The sequence below is a fragment of the Chiloscyllium plagiosum genome, unplaced genomic scaffold (assembly GCF_037043375.1).
Source record: "Chiloscyllium plagiosum isolate Xiang-an unplaced genomic scaffold, Cpla_swu_hap1 HiC_scaffold_18, whole genome shotgun sequence".
Classification (NCBI taxonomy): domain Eukaryota; kingdom Metazoa; phylum Chordata; class Chondrichthyes; order Orectolobiformes; family Hemiscylliidae; genus Chiloscyllium; species Chiloscyllium plagiosum.
Genome location: NW_028270156.1, coordinates 45,643,757 through 45,656,087, shown reverse-complemented (window position 1 = coordinate 45,656,087; position 12,331 = coordinate 45,643,757). Strand labels below are relative to the sequence as shown.

At 43.3% G+C, this 12,331-nt stretch overlaps 1 protein-coding gene across 6 annotated transcripts in view; it reads left to right on the top strand.

Moving 5' to 3' along the window:
- Positions 1 to 12,331, top strand: part of LOC122557827 (uncharacterized) — a 77,077-nt gene that overhangs the window by 32,722 nt on the left and 32,024 nt on the right. Inside the window, exon 1 of one of the 6 annotated variants that reach the window (XM_087996574.1) lies at positions 1,605 to 1,620. The exons of the other annotated variants lie outside the window; for them this stretch is intronic. The gene's annotated coding sequence lies outside the window, so the exon portion shown is untranslated. Of the gene's footprint in view, positions 1 to 1,604; positions 1,621 to 12,331 lie in introns of those variants that run through there. 6 annotated transcript variants of the gene reach the window in all.

Below are 12,331 nucleotides of genomic sequence, written 5' to 3'. Positions count from 1 at the left end.
CAGGACATTCAGCCTCGGACCTTCAGGTGACCATCCTCCAAGGTGGACTTCGGGACAGGCAGCAGAGGAAAGTGGCTGAGCAGATGCTGATAGCTAAGTTCGGTACCCATAGGGAGGGCCTCAACCGGGACCTTGGGTTCATGTCACATTACCGGTGATCACCATTGCACAACACACACACAGATATTCCTACACACACACACACTCTCAGGTACACACAGACACCCACACACACCCTTATAGACACTCACACTCCCACACCCACACATGCACCCCCTCACAGACTTAATAGACTCTGCACTCACCACACACACACTTTCTCACACTCACAACCCCCACCCCAGACACACACACACACAAAGACCCACATGCACACATATATTTTGTGGGGTGAATTTGTACTTGCAGAGTTACGTTGCACTTTGCTCAAAAACTGCATACATTCATGTAGAACTCTGAGCTCAAAAACTGCATGAATTTATGTAAAACTCTGTTATCTCACTTTTTAGATTAGAATCAATCTAAACATCAGGTCATAGACAGAGAACACAGGGGGATAACGATCGAGCCCTCCACTATCACCTGATGAAGGAGCGTCGCTCCGAAAGCTAGTGTGCTTCCAATTAAACCTATTGGACTATAACCTGGTGTTGTGTGATTTTTAACTATGAATAGGAAGGGTTTGGAGGGATATGGGCCAGGTGCTGGCAGGTGGGATTAGATTGGGTTGGGATATCTGGTCGGCATGGACGGGTTGGACTGAAGGGTCTGTTTCCATGCTGTGCATCTCTATGACTCTAAAAAAACACTTTAAACACAGGAAACCAGGAAAGAAGAAATGAAGTATAAATCGCCAATCAACTATTTCCATTGTAATCCAGATAGAGCAGAACAATAATTGGAACTCCATGTGTTGTCGCAGACGTACATATGTCATTGCATTGTTTAAATCACTTTATTTTTAAAAGCAAGTTATCTTAAGTGACCAATTGTTCAAAAATGATCCCCTATTTTGAACATGGTTTTGAAGTTTGAGATAAATAAAAGGCATCTAAGAATCGATTAAGAGAGAGGTCTGATAATTAACCACTCTGGTTTACTCAAACCTCATTGGAAAGGACCTTTTAAAAAGAGGGATTTATCAACCGACTTTAAACTAAACGGATTTTTAAAAATTTTTTTGTGAAATTATTGTGCAGGAGGAGACCATGCAGTGGTAGCTTGACCCACTTAATGAAATTGCTACAGATTGTGTTGATTTGTTCCAATGGAATTAGTCAGGAAGACCATTAATTACAATTGTAAGTTGTTTAAGATGTCGGCGAGATGTCAGGAAGTAGTTCTTTCCTCATAGAGTAGGGTAGATCTGGAAAAGATTGTCGGCTCATACAGCAGTCACAATTCACTCAATTCCATCAAGCAAGAGCTGGATTTGTTTCTAGAGCGGGATAGGGATCTCCTATTAAAAAGGGTAGGTACTGAATAAAATTGTCAGCTCTTGAGTGATTTGCCAGATATTTCAATTGCCTAAAATTTTCCAGAATACTTTTCCTCAAAAATTGACTCACGTTTTTATCTTCTCCCAGGAGATTGCACATTGTTCCAGGTGGAGAAGAGGGGGTGAGTAATGTATAACAAATATATGGGTCAGGTTAGATGGACCAGAGAATCTTATTCTGCCCATCACTGTTTCTGGAACGGAATTTGTTACATTGGTATCTGTGTTTTAGTTCTGGTTAACCATCACATGACTGTGGCACTCTGCTTCCCAAATCACAGAACTTCCCTTACAGTTGGATCCAGATCCAGTTTGGTTACAGTGTAACCAAAGAAGCAGCTAAAAGATTTGAAACTTTTCGATGGAGTCTGTAATCTTTATTTATTTAACTACATGCCATGACACAATAATAACATCATGAGCATGTATCTTCAAAGTATGCTGGCATACTGCTCTGAAAGGAATACTGATAGAATGACTGTGAGACTTAGCACAGCAAATGGGTTCCTTGCCTCATATTGTGATGAGCTATTATTTCAGGATCTCTGGGATATCTATGACATGGAAAATGCTGAGATTTAGATATTAAAAATGAATCGGTTATTTGTAGTTTAATTGGTCAAGATTAATTTTTACCATTCTTCAAAATTATTCTGGGTCAGATTGTGTTACATAGAACATAGAAGGGCCTGTACTGCACAGTACAGGCCCATTGGCCCAAGGTGTTGTGCCAAGGATAATCCTAATCTAAAATAAAATAACCTAACCTACACTCCCGCAATTCACTGCTGTCCATGTGCATGTCCAGCAGTCGCTTTAATGTCCGTAATGACTCTGCTTCCACCACTACCGCTGGCAACGCATTCCATGCGCTCACAACTCTCTGCATAAAGAACCTACCTCTGATGTCTCCTCTATACCTTGCTCCTAACACCTTAAAACTATGACCCCTCGTGGCAATCAGTCCTGCCCTGGAGAAAGATCTCTGGCTATCGACTTTATACATGCCTCTCATTGCCTTGTACACCTCAATCATGTCACCTCTCTTCCTCCTTCTCTCCAGAGAGAAAAGTCCGAGCTCAGTCAACCTCTCCTCGTAAGACAAGCCCTCCAATCCAGGCAGCATCCTGGTAAACCTTCTTTGCACCCTCTCCAAAGCCTCAGTACTTTCCTATAATAGGGCAACCAGAACTAGATGCAATATTCCAAGTGTGGTCTCAGCAGGGTTTTGTAGAGCTGTAGCAAAACCTCATGGCTCTTAAACTTGATCCCCCTGTTGATGAAAGCCAGAGCGCCATATGCTTTCTTAACAACCCTATCCACTTGGGTGGCAACTTCGAGGGATCTGTGCACTTGAACACCAAGATCGCACTGTTCCTCCACACTGACAAGAACCCTGTCTTTAATCCTATATTCAGTATTTGAGTTCGACCTTCTGAAATGCATCACTTCGCATTTATCCAGGTTGAACTCCATCTGCCATTTCTCAGCTCTGCATCCTGTCTATGTCGCGCTGCAGCCTGCAATAGCTCTCGGTACTATCAACGGCACCTTCAACCTTTGTGTCATCGGCAAACTTATTAACCCACCCCTCAACCTCCTCGTCCAAGTTATTTATAAAAACCACAACGAGCAGAAGCCCAAGAACAGAGTCCTGCGAGATGCCACTTACCACTGACCTCCAGGCAGAATACTTCCCATCTACAACCACTCTCTGCCTTCTGTCAGCCAACCAATTCTGAATCCAGACAGCCAAATCTCCCTGTATCCCATACCTCCTGACTTCATGAATGAGCCTAACATGGGGAACCTTATCAAATGCCTTGCTGAAGTCCATATGCATCACATCCACTGCTCGACCTTCGTCACCCTTTCTCGTCACCTCCTCAAAGAACTCAACACGTTTTGTGAGACATGACCTGCCTCTCATATAGCCATACTGACTGCTTTTAATCTGGCTATGCTTTTACAAATAGTCATAACTCACATCCCTCAGATATCTTTCCAAAACCTTGCTGACCACAGACATAAGACTGTAATTGCCAACGGTTTCCCTACTGCCCTTCTTGAAAAGAGGAACACCATTCACCTCCCTCCAATCCTCCGGTACGACTCCCGTGGAGAGTGAGGAAGCAAAGAACTTCGCCAGCGGCTTAGCAACCTTCTTTCTCACTTCCCGGAACAACCGAGGATAAATCTGGTCTGGCCCTGGGTTCTTATCAATCTTAACATTTGCCAAAATTTGCTGCATATAATTTCATCAATCTCGATCTGTTCAAGCCTGTTTCCCCACTCCACAAAGTTCTCACTCACGACATGATCCCTTTCCTTTGTGAAAACCGAAACAAAAGATTCATTTATGGATTCTCATACCTGCTCAGACTCCACGCACAAGTTCGCTACGCTATCTCTGATCAGCCCTGCCTTCTCCCTGATCATTCTCTTATTCCTTACTTATGAGTATAATGCCTTTGGGTTCTCCCTTATCCTTCCTGCCAAGCCTTTTTTGTGCCCCCTTCTGGCTCTCCTTAGTCCATTTTTGAGCTCCTTCCTAAAAAGCCTGTAATCCTCTAAAGCTGTGCTAGACCGTTGCTTCCTCTATCTTATGTAAGCTGCCTTTTTCCTTTTGACGAGAAGCTCCTCTGTTCTTGTCTTCCAAGGGTCCTTAATCTTACCCCTTCTTGCCTGTCTCAGAGGAACAAATTTATGCATCACATGCAACATCTGCCCTTTAAATAGTCTCCATATGTCTGTTGTGCCCTTTCTGTGGAACAATTGCTCCCAATCTGTACTTCCCAACTCCTACCTGATAGCGTCAGAATTTCCTTTTCCCCAATTAATTATTTTCCCATGGTAACTGTTCCTTTCCCTCTGCAAGGCTACGGTAAATGTGAGGCAGTTGTGGTCACTGTCACCAAAGTATTCTCCCATCGCAAGATCTGACACCTGCCCTGGCTAATTGCCGAGCACCAAAGCCAAAATGGCCTCTCCCCTCTTCGGCTTGTCTATATACTGAGTAAGGAAACCCTCCCGAACACACCTGACAAAAACGGCTCCATCCAAACCATCTGCACTAAGGAGGTTCCAGTCGATATTGGGAAGGTTGAAATCACCCATAACAACAACCCTGCTACATCTGCACTTTTCCAAAATCTGCCGGCCTATGAGTTCTTCGATCTCTCTACTGCTATTAGGGGGTCTGTAGAAAACCCCCAATGCGGTGGCTGCTTCCTTGCTGTTCCTGACTTCCACCCATACTGACTCAGTAGACAAACCTTCCTTGACAACCTTCATTCCTGTAGCTGTGATGCACTCTCTGATAAGCAATGCTATGCTCCCCTCCTCTTTTTCCCCGTTCCCTGTTCTTTTTAAATGCTCTAAACCCTGGAACATCTAGCAACCATTCCTGCCGCTATGAAACCCACGTCTCCGTTATGGCCACAACATCATACATTAGTTTAGTTTTTTAAAACGTCAATAGAAATGTGTTCTTCTTGATTTCTGTGACAGGTGAATTCACCCATCACTATGTGTTCCTCATATGACCTATTTGTGCCAAAATGTTGTCCATTTCACTTTCTATGTAATTTAATCCTAAATGACAAATAATTGAGGGTCAGATACACAAAAGATAATCTTTCAATATTTTCGTTAGTCGCCTTCATCAAATAGCATGATTTGATAACTTCATAAGAGATGGGCGTTGTCAGCAAGACCAGCATTTATTGCCTGGTCTTAATTACCCTTGAGAAGATGGGTAGTGAGCAAGCTCCTTGAATACAACTGAATGGCTTGTTTTTGACCATTTTTAAGGGCAGCTAAGAGTGAATATAAAGGCCAGAACAGGTGAGAACAGTACATTTCCTTTCCTTAGCTTAGTAGTGAACCAAAGCTTTTTGTATGGCAATCCAGTAACTCCTCATCACCATTACTGCTACCTTTACTGTGCTTTAATTGATGAATTGGAACTAAATTCCTCAGCTGACATGGTGGCATTTGAACTCAAGGTACAGATTATCAGTCTAGGCCGCTAGATTATGAATTCAGTTGCATTACCGTTATGTCAGCATACCCCTATGAGATGGAATTTTATTTTTTTCCTGTATGTTTTAGAGATACTGGTCATTATGCTTATGCCATAATGAATGTAACATTGGACTAGTTGCTGTGATTTCAACACACACTGATGGGTATGGTCTGCAAAACTAATAACTCAGAGGATCTAAATTTTAAAATTGTCTAACAGCAGTTACCTTCTATTTGACAATTCTTTTTAAGTAGGTCAGCTGACCTGCTTGTATACTTTATTTATCTTTTCCATCTCTCTTCTTTCTATTTCCCACTACTCCCTTGTTACCCGCTAATGAAGAGTTGGATAAACCTGACCAGAGAGATTGCTGTTTTCACTGATTGAGAGGATCCAATGTCACTAAAATAGACCACTAAAGAGCTGGAGATGCCTACTCCTAATTGGTTTTGAAGTGAAAGGCTTGAGAGCTTGGGACCATCTGGCTAGAGGCAGGCATTCATTCATCAATGTTGCACACAAAGATATTTGTTTGCAAAAAATATAAATTATCTAACTATTATTTATATGAAACTGCATATTTTATTATGTTTTGTGCCTTTCTAACTTTGCAAGCTTGAAGGAAAAGGTTTAATTAAATTTAACCTTTTTAAGAAAATGAAATCCCATCATTTTCAAATTTCTGTAATTATCCTTCAAGATATTATGTTACACAGAATTCAATCTGAAACACAAAGTTGCACTTAAAACTTGCAATTTCTTGATAAAAATAAGCTGCATTACATTTAAAGTTGATCTTGACATGAGCCTTTATCCTCTATATCCTGTCTTAAAAACGGTAAATGTGTTGTTATGCTTATACTTAGGTTTTTGGTACAATTTGGGAAGGGGGAGAATAGGAGAGTGATTAGTGCTCGGAAATTCAATCGTGAAAGGAAAAGACAGCAGATTCTGTGGTCACGAGCAAGACTCCTGGATGGTACGTTGCCTCCCGGGTGCCAGGATCAGGGATGTCTTGGATCAGGCTTGCAGGATTCTTAAGGGGGTGGGTGAGCAGCGGGAAGTCGTGGTACACATCGGTACCAATGACTTAGGTAGGGAAAGGGATGAGGACCTGAAAAGAGAACACAGGGATTTAGGTTGGAAGCTAAAAGGCAGGATGAGCAGAGTAGTAGTCTCAGAATTGCTACCAGTGCCACGTGTTAGTGAGGCTAGTAATAGAGAGCAAGTGTAGATGAACATGTGGCTGCAGGGCTGGTGTAGGAGGGAGGGACTCAGATATGTGGATCATTGGGATACCTTCTGGGGAAGGTGCAACCTGTACAAGAAGGACGGTTTGCACCTGAACTGGAGGGCATCAATACCTTGGGTGGGAGGTTTGCTAGAATTCTTCGGAACGATTTAAACGAGATTGACAGGGGTTGGGAACCGGAGCTATGAATCAGGTGAGTGAGTAGCTAGTGAACAGCCAGATACAGCACATAGAAAGTCTGTGAGGAGGGATAGGGCAAAGTTGCAGTCAGTGTGATGAGTTGAAGTGTGTCTATTTTAGTGCAAGAAGTATCATGAATAAGGGTAATGAACTTAGAGTATGGATCAGTACTTGGAACAATGATATTGTGGCCATTACAGAGAGTTGGATATCACAGGGGAAGGAATGGTTGTTGGGTGTTCCAGGGTTTAGATGTTTCAAAAGGAGTAGGGAGAGGGGGGTAAAAGAGGTGGAGGAGTGGCATTGCTAATCAGGGATAATATCACAGCTGCAGAAAGGGAGCACGTCAAAGAGAGTTGTTTACAGAGTCAGTATGGAGTCAGAAACAGGAAAGGAGCAGTGACTTTATTGGAGTTTTCTCCAGACCACCCTCGGCACTTGCAACAGAGATACGGAGGAGCAGATTGGGTGGCAGATTTTGGAAGGATGCAGAAGTAACAGGGTTGTTGACATGGGTGACTTTAGGTGACTTTAACTTCCCTAATTTTGATTGGAACCTCATGAGTTCAAATAGTTTGGATGGAGCAGTTTTTGTCAGGTGTGCCCAGGAAAGGCTCCTTATTCAATATGTAGATAGGCCAACTAGAAGGGAGGCCATATTGGATTTGGTGTTTGGAAACGAACTACACCAGGTGTCAGATCTCTCAGTGGGAGAACATTTCAGTGATAGTAATCACAATTCCCTGACCTTTACTATAACCATGGAGAGGGATAGGAGCAAATGGTATGGGAAAGTATTTAATTGGGGAAGGGGGAATTACAATGCTGTTAGGCAGGAAATTAAATTGCTAACAGATGGTCTCAGGGAAATGCATGACAGAAATGTGGAGATTGTTTTGGAAGCACCTGCTGATAGTGCTGGATAGGTTTGTCCCACTGAGGCAAGGAAGGGTTGGTAGAGTGAAGGAACCTTGGGTGACAAGGGATGTGGAACATCTAGTCAAGAGGAAGAAGGAAGCCTACTTAAGGTTGAGGAGGAAAGGATCAGACAGGGCTTTAGAGGGTGACAAGGCAGCCAAGAAGGAACTGAAGAATGGACTTAGGAGAGCTAGAAGGGGGGCTTGAAAAAGCTTTAACGGGTAGGATTAACGAAAACCCTAAGGCATTCTACACTTATGTAAGGAACAAGAGGATGGCTAGAGTGAGGGTAGGGCTGATCAGGGATAGTAGAGTCTGGAGTTGGAAGAGGTTGGGGACATCCTTAATGAATATTTTGCTTTAGTATTCACTACTGAGAGGGACCTTGACATTTCTGACGACAGTGTGAAACAGACTGATATGCTTGAACAGGTGGATGTTCACAAGGAGGTTGTGCTGAAAAATTTGAAAATCATAAGGATAGATAAATTCCCTGGGCCAGACAGGATGTGCCCTAGGTTACGACAGGAAGCGAGCGAAGAGATTGCTGCACCTTTGGCGATGATCTTTGCATCCTTACTGTCTGCTGGAGTAGTACCAGATGATTGGAAGGTGGCAAATGTTATTCCCTTATTCAAAAAAAGGATAGGGATAACCCTGGGAATTACAGATCAGTCAGTCTCATGTCTATGGTGGGTGAAGTTTTGGAGAGGATTCTGAGAGACAGGATTAATGATTACTTGGAAAATCATAGTTTGGTTAGAGAAAGTAAGTATGGCTAAGTGAGGGGCAGGTCATGGCTCACAAACCTTATTGAACTCTTTGAGGATGTGACAAAATACATCGTTGAAGGTAGAGCTGTGGATGTGGTGTACATGGATTTTAGCAAACGTTTGATAAGGTTCCCCATGGTAGGCTCGTTCAGAAAGTAAGAAGGCATGGGATACAGGGAACTCTGGCTGTCTGGATACAGAATTTGCTACCCATAGTAGAGTGGTTGGTGGTTGATGGCAAGTATTCAGCCTGGAGCTTGGTGACCAGTGGCGTTCCACAGGGATTGGTTCTGGAACCTCTGCTCTTTTTGATTTTTATAAATGACTTGGATAAGGAGGTGGAAGGGTGGGTCAGTAAGTTTGCCAATGACACAAAGGTTGGTAGAGTTGTGGATAATGTGGAAGGCTGTTGTAGGTTGAAACAGGACATTAACAGGATGCAGAACTGGTCTGATAAGTGGTAGATGGAGTTCAACCTGGAAAAGTGTGAAGTGATTCACTTTGGAAGGTGGAATTTGAATGCAGATTACAAGATTAAAGGCAGGATTCTTAACAGTGTGGAGGAACAGAGGGATTCTGCAGTTCATGTCCATAGATCCCTCAAGTTGACCAGGTTGTCAAGGCGTATGCTGTGTTGACTTTCATTAGCAGTGGGATTACGTTTAAGAATTGCGAAGTTATGCTACAGCTCTCAGAGCTGAAAATGTGTTGCTGGAAAAGCGCAGCAGGTCAGGCAGCATCCAAGGAACAGGAGAATCGACATTTCGGGCATAAGCCCTTCTTCAGGAATGAGGAAAGTGTGTCCAGCAGGCTAAGATAAAAGGTAGGGAGGAGGCACTTGGGGGATTCTCCTGTTCCTTGGATGCTGCCTGACCTGCTGCGCTTTTCCAGCAACACATTTTCAGCTCTGATCTCCAGCATCTGCAGCCCTCACTTTCTCTACAGCTCTCAGAGCCCTGGTTAGACCACACTTGGAATATTGTGTTCAGTTCTGGTTGCATCATCATAGGAAGCTTTAGAGACAGTGCAGAGAAGATTTACCAGGATGCTGGCTGGACTGGAGGACATGACTTATGAAGAAAGATTGAGAGAGCTAGGGCTTTTCTCATTGGAGCAAAGAAGGATCAGAGGTGACTTGATAAAGGTGTAGAAAATGTTGAGAGGCATAGATAGAGTGGATAGGCAGAGACATTTTCCCATGGTGGAAATGTCTATCACGAGGGGGCATAAGTTTAAGGTAATTGGAGCAATATTTAGGGGAGATGTCAGAAGTCAGTTCTTTACACAGAGAGTACTTGGTGCGTGGAATGCATTGCCAGCAGTGGTAGCAGAGACAAATATGTTAGGGACATTTAAGTAACACTCGGATAGGCACATGGAATTTAGTACAATGAAGGGTGTGTAGGTTAGTCTGATCTGAGAGTAGGATAGACAGTCAACACAACATCAAGGGCCTGTAATATGCTGTCCTGTTCAGTGTTATATGTAATCGTATATCTGAAAGCAATAGTTGTATGTCGAACAGCATTCTTTGCCTGCAAACAGCAGGAGCCATACATATGCCTCCAAGGAGGCTCAATTCATTTCATTTTAACTGACTTTTTTACCCAAATTGAATTGATCCTTTTTGTTCCACGTGTTCAGACAAATTTCCACAGAACAAACTAGACTGTTGGACTTTTAGTCACAGCTTTTAATTAAAGTATCTCACTTCGTACATGGGTCAAAACAAATTTATTCCCAAGAGTGGAGTATCTTTTGCTGCTTTGTGGTGTCTGCAAACATTCAGTCACTCATTGAATGTGCACTCTGGCCTGTATCAATAACACCGTATTTCTTTCAAAATACTTATACGTATTGTGTGGTCAGAATAAATCCTTGTAGTTTTGTGAGTAAGATGAATTTTCCTTCCTGATATTTTTGAAATAAATAGTAGCCTGATTAAAATGTTAGCACATACTGTTCTTAAATATGAACAACTTTGAACTACATGTCGTCATTCTATTCTGAAAGGAATAGGCATTTCTTAATTGATTGTATTTTTTTTTCTCACCATTCCCTGGGGTGTACACTACTTGCAGCTGAAACGGTAATTAGGAGATGTGCTCTGAGTTTTCCCATTTCAGCTCCAGCTTAGAATATGCGAACGTTACCCATATTTACTATTCTTTCTGTTTGTGGTTTTTGGAGCAGACGTAATATTCCTATCTTCTGCATCACTTTTCAATACAGCAATATATCTTTCTCACCAACTCAACAATGTTGAGGTTTGTAAGTGCAGAGGGCAGCAACCTTGTCAAGATGTTTCCGGGTGTGAGTGTGTAGTAGTGTAAATAATTGATTCCAGTGGCTGTTACAGCAACCTGGAGAGAGGCAAAACGCTCAACCCTACTGGAGTCAAGTTGACTGTGTAGTCAATCACAACTTTCCCAATAAGGATTCATCTCAAGTTTGTTAGCAGTGAATTTTCTTTTAATACACTATGATATCTAAGAACAAATTGCATTTGGAAGTCAAGATTTGTGTATTGTTACTGTAGTGTGATTCTGCCAATGCATGGATTTGGTGATCCCTTGTGTGTTGTAAGCTGGTGTATGGTAGGCTGTGCAATGGAATGCCTTTGCTGAGGTACATGTCTTTCAGGATGTCGAGTGGTAATATGTTGGCACTAGTCTCATTATCAATTTTAGCTTTAGTGCACGGTGTCCTGAGTTCTCAGGACATATGGTATTAATTGTTACCATAGCTTCTGACTGCATTATACCATCAGTATTTTAATAATTTGAAAAACAAAGTCATCTTCTGAAAATTACCATTTGCTCGGTGGACTCTGAATCACAATTCTGGATTAGTGGTGCTGGAAGAGCACAGCAGTTCAGGCAGCATCTAAGGAGCTTCGAAATCGACGTTTCGGGCAAAAGCCCTGGCAAGAACTTTCAAAAGCTGACTTAGGGCAGATGTTAGCAGGTGAAGGGATGGCTGGAAAATGGGAAGCCTTCAGAAATGAGATAACAAGAGTCCAGAGAAAGTATATTCCTGTAGGGTGAAAGGAAAGGCTGGTAGGTATAGGGAATGCTGGATGACTAAAGAAAGTGAGGGTTTTCTTAAGGAAAAGAAGAAGCATATGTAAGGTATAGACAGGATAGATGGAGTGAATCCTTAGAAGAGTATAAAGGCAGTAGGAGTATATTTAAGAGGGAAATCAGGAGGGCAAAAAGGGGACATGAGATAGGTTTGGCAAATAGAGTTAAGGAGAATCCAAAGGATTTTTACAAATACATTAAGGACAGAAGGGTAACTAGGGAGAGAATAGGGCCCCTCAAAGATCAGCAAGATGTTTTTTGTATGAAGCTGTGGGGGGGGGGGGGGGGGTACGGGGGGCGGGGGTGGGAGTTGGGGTGGTAGGGGGGGTGGGGGGGAGTTGGGTGGGGGGTTAGGGGGGTGGTGAGAGTTGGGAGGGGGGGTAGGGGGTGGGGTGGGAGTTGGTAGGGGGGTGGGGTGGGAGTTGGGTGGGGGGGTAGGGGGGTGGGGTGGGAGTTGGGTGGGCGGGTAGGGGTGGGGTGGAGTTGGGAGGGGGGTAGGGGTGGGGTGGGAGTTGGGTGGGGGGGTGGGGTGGGAGTTGGGTGGGGGGGTAGTGGGGTGGGAGGAGTGGGGGGGTGGGAGGAGTGGGGGGTGTAGGGGGG